Raw genomic sequence first — 5121 nt, 5'->3', positions numbered from 1 at the left:
CAGCAGCAACGTTCAAAGATATCTCAAATAGGAAAAGCTCTTTATCGGGGTACGAAGCTTGTAAAACAAACTTCCCACTGTTTTGTCAGGTTGATCTTTTCGTCTGACAGCACTGCGTAAGTATTTTGTCCAAGAGGTATCACAAGTAGTGCTCCTGTAGCTGTGGGAATCATTGGTTGAAAACGAGTTTAACACCAATGGGTACAGTACTGCAAAATATTCAAAATGATTATCAACCTAAGGTTGATTTCATTCACAAACTGAGGTGTATTTATAATAATGAAGCTAGACTGTGTATCCTTGTGTTCCTTGAGTGGGCATTGGAAGGCATTTACACACACGTATACAATACTATGAATACTTCAAACGCTATAGTTAACGTTGCTCTCAAAAACTAATTTTGTTTTTTTAATTCTTCTGGGTCTTCAGAGTTGAATATGTGTTGTATATACAGTCTTAGACAAAAACAATGGATCGCCGAGTAGTTCACGTAAGGTGGACAATACAGTCGTGCTCCCATCAGAATTCTATGTCCGGGAATATGCTCGATCTGGAAACATTGTAGACTGTGCCACTTCCTGGAGGAAGTCTTGACTGCAGTCTGAGTACATCATTCTTGACTGTGACTTTAGTCTTGAGGTAAAACGTGAGATTAGCTAATATGACGTCCTACAACCGAAAGTACACGTCGACAAAATTTTTACCGCCCCTTTCCCCTTGGTGCTGAAGCTATGAGTGTAATTTAAGCGAATCTACAATGTATTTCGGTTTCTGTCACATTGGTAATAACAGTTTGGTTCAACAATATTTTAGCGAGAGATTTCTTGGCCGACGATCAGCCTCTGAACGCCGCATGCGACTGAGTTCTCTGGGACCCGTTTGCTGCCTACAGGCGAGGGCTGAGGCACTGCGCTGCCTCTCCTTTTGCCCACAACGTCTGCTCCACTCTTCACTCTCGACAGTGTAAAATGCTTTAATATGGTTGAGTGGTGACGCATAAAATCTGTCTACGATTTGTGTTTCACGCTCGATAGCAACGAAGGCACAAAACCATTTTTATTTAATGATTATTTTATTACACTAATATGAATACATCAATGTGGCACAGAATTAATTTCATTGTTTGTGATCCAGTGTGCTATAATTAAAGCATCACTTCCTGTTCTTTTTCCTTTCACAGGAGATTCTTCAAATAATTTATTTTTGTCATGGATTCATATGTGTTAGTCAAGTCACAGAGAGTAAATGCAATGTAACATGTTTGGATTCTCTCTTTGATTCCCCTATGGTAAATGGATGCGAAACATTGTGTCAGTAACTTTCAGAACCTGTTCTATAGCTACTCAGGCAAATCACTTGTTTTGAGGTCCATACATTAATTAATGGAGAAGTGAACGCTGTTCAAAAGTGATATTTAAAATATTCGATGGGATTTAAGGCGACAAAATTGCCCATATTTGAAGCTACCCAGAGGAAAAAGTAAGTTGCTAGAGCCGCTGTTAACAAATGTCTGCAGAGAGTTCCTAATTACTACTGTGGAAATTTAACATAGAGGCCCTATAGGAATCAAGAGGTTTATTTACTTCATACTTATCAGGAAATTTGACATAGAGGCCCTATAGTAATCAAGAGGTTTATTTACTTCATACTTATCATCCTGGCATGTGAGTCTTAAGTGAAGAACAATATTGAAATTCGTATTGTTGACGGTCGATTCGAATTTCTTCAGAGACGCTTGTATTGTGAAGCAGCTTGGCAGTCAAAAAGCCGAGGTCTATGACCATTAACACAGCTTACTGAGTCGAGCTACCCAGAGGACTTGTTGTGTAAAGGTTTTCTTCCGATTTCGTTACATAATTTTTTCTGGAAATTCGCAGCTGTATAAAATAAATCAGAAAAAAAAAGCTCACACACGGTGGCCCCTACCACGGTTAGAACTGACGACTCATTGAGAAGTTGCGACACGAGACACGGGCGGTACCATGGGTCTACGAACACACTGCTGCCAGAATGCCATTCTCATCATGGTATTGGGCGCTCAGCCTCATAATGCATCGTGAAAGATAATAAAAGTTGTCACTTATGTGAAGAATAGCATTTCTTTAGCCAAAAAATTGAATTTTTTGTCTCAGTGTCTTAATTTACGTGAGGATTACGTAGCACTAGTCATTCAAATGGAAAGGGAATATGAAGTGAATTTAGTGTGTCAATTCAGTACCATACACTGAAGTGATTTCAGTGTCACAGTGTTGCCAAATGTTTCTGACGATGTTGCCAATTCTCAGCTGTGCTAGAAACAGCTCTGTAGCGGTAATCCTGTGTTCGTGTCATAGGAGGATACGGAGAGGAGGCACGGGTTTTGGTTAATATGCAGTGTTTTCTCCTACCAATTGTGTCAAACATTCAGGTGTATAATCTTCCATCACGATTACAGATTCCTAGCAAATATATACGAATAAAACACTTACCTTGTTACTTTGTGACAAAAGTTTATTTCAGTACAATAAAAAGTCATTGGGAATCAACTTTGCCCACCTGTCATGAAAAGTAAGATAACAAACACTTAGCACCTCGAAATCGATTGCATCTATGTGCAGTCTTGTGATCATACAAGTAGAATTTCATGAATTGCACTGGAATGTAGAAAGATGTCGGTGCAAATGGAAGCTATAAGAAACACAGTTAACTAACTATTCTGTGCCACGTAATAATCAATTCATTTGAAAATTCAGAAGAGAAGAAATTAAAAATTATGCCAATTAAAAGAGAAACTAAAGTGCAGATGAGAGCACTGTGCAGATCTGCGCTTTTTCATCTTCAGATCTACACAAATAATGTATACTAACCAGAGTACTCATTCCTTTCGTAATATTTCCCTCTTGTTTAGTCTTCTAATGATGAACTGGATGCACACCCATGAGTCTCATTGTTTCTTTGTATCCTATCTTTGCGTGTTATTGCTCAGTGTTCAAAAAGCAAAATATTATGCCTCCTCTCACGAGGTATTAGAATGAGGTCGCAAGAACGCTAACGAATTATAATCTAAATACACTGAGACGCCAATTTGTCTGCTGTCATGGTGTTAAGTCGACAGAAATAGTTGGGTATTATTGCCTGCATCACCGGCATCCCATTGTCGTCTTCCCTTACTAAGATTTTCATATTACCCTGAAGACAAGATACCGAGATAAATGTGTATATTCTCCGTGACGAAACATCCCACATTCCATTCATCCTGATCCATTCGTTACGTGCATCGGCAGCAATGAGTGATTGGGAAGCTGTTGTGAGGTGACAAATAACAATAACAATGGTAGTAATAACAAATCAGTAATCGAAGATGTTTACTGCATTACAGACAATTGTTAACGATTAACAAAATAACCAAGAAAGGCTGGGTGTTTAATTGGCGCACTGCATAGGTGTACTTACCACTTTGTTACTGAATTCTGTTCTGGTTGTTTGCAGAGAGAAAAGAAAGAACCCTGTAGCCATACATATCGCTAGTGCAACGAGATAATGCCTATCAACTATCCTTGCTTTACATCACGAGACGAACATGGCGTCACCGAGCTGATATTTGAAATACATTTCTGTTTTCTCTGTGTCTCCCTCTCTCTTTTTACTTTTATTTTTATTTTTTAAGGAAAGCATCGAGAAGCGCGAGTAATAAGCAAGTAGGTATATAATCTATTTACAGTTATTTTCATTGGGATACGTAATGCAAAAATACACCTTCTAAGTGTATTATTGCGTAATTCCAATTATTGACAGTCTGTTCGTGAGCTTTCTCGCATTCAGTGGGGTGAAACCTATCACAGAACCAAGCAAAGCAAAAATTTTTATTGTCCCATGTGCAACACACAAACGAAATCTCGCTGCACTGACATGTTGCCCGATATATTGCCCGGAAAACATATCTGATTCATGTTGCTAAAAGCAGCTCTATCAGATATCAATTTGGATGCGTGCCAAGTGTATAAAAGTACATCTTGAAATACACAAAAGGCACATACAGGTATTCGACTGAAACATAGCCAAGACTGTAAATGGGGTCGACAGCATCGTCGTCTACCACCTTGACAACTCGAACGGTGACAGTGCTCGGCCGGTTACTTACATTTACTGGAATCAAAGCTACATCATGAAAACATAAAAACGTTAATAACCTGAAGACCATTAACTTTGGAACCCATAGTGAAGTAAAGCCGTCATCAGTCGGAAGATTGGTTTGAACACCACAGTGCTTTAATAGGCTTGTTGGAGGTGGTATGCCGTTGCTTTCCTCCAACCATTGAGTTGACTTACCTAGCAAGTTAATAGGGGAACCTACAGTTTAACGTGGCTATCGTACCACAGCGCAACTCGGCATTTTTCATATCAACAAACACTGCCCGAGGGGAAATAAGTGTAAAATGACATAAAGATGGTGGGACTGACCAGAGATCGAACCCAAGATCTTTATATTCATAGTCTTGCTCTTTACCACTTTGCCACCTTGTATCCACTACTGTGGCTTCTTCCTGGCATTAAAATTAAAAATCTCTCGCTTGTGCCTGCGTTAGCGGTTGCGTTTCCCTGCACCAAAGTAAAGAGAACTTAATTGAATGTAGTGCCAATGTTTAAAGAAATCGTCTTAACGGCACTAAATCTTGGTTTGTGAATCGTTTACCGGCCGAATTCTGCCGCATATCTCTGGTTGGAAGGCAAAAAGCTTACTGACAAATTTCACAGAAGGAAGAGAAGGACGAAATGTCTCCCGCTGGAAGGTCATGTTGCTTTATTTAAATGATTACAAAATCAGGTAAAACGAACAGTGAGGTTGTCAGTATAAGCACATTACTATTGTCAGTATGATGTTGCACTGCCCACGGCCAGTAATGATAAAGGGCCCGTTTAGGGGCACAATGGTCTGGTGGAACGAACTGTCACCGGTGCAATGCGTGGGTTCAGGTATTTACTTTTAAGAGGCACAAACAGATTTACTTTACCTCTGTGAACCTCAAGAGAAAGACGTTGTAATCCAGAATCCGCATTAAACATCGCGTTCCTTCATTACCAAATGGGCAGAGCCAGTTTACGTTGGGAAATGACATAGGTGGAAGTCATGGTAAACAGAAG

The sequence above is a fragment of the Schistocerca nitens genome, chromosome 11, assembly GCF_023898315.1.
Source record: "Schistocerca nitens isolate TAMUIC-IGC-003100 chromosome 11, iqSchNite1.1, whole genome shotgun sequence".
In the NCBI taxonomy this organism is placed as follows: domain Eukaryota; kingdom Metazoa; phylum Arthropoda; class Insecta; order Orthoptera; family Acrididae; genus Schistocerca; species Schistocerca nitens.
This window is presented reverse-complemented; position numbering follows the sequence as displayed.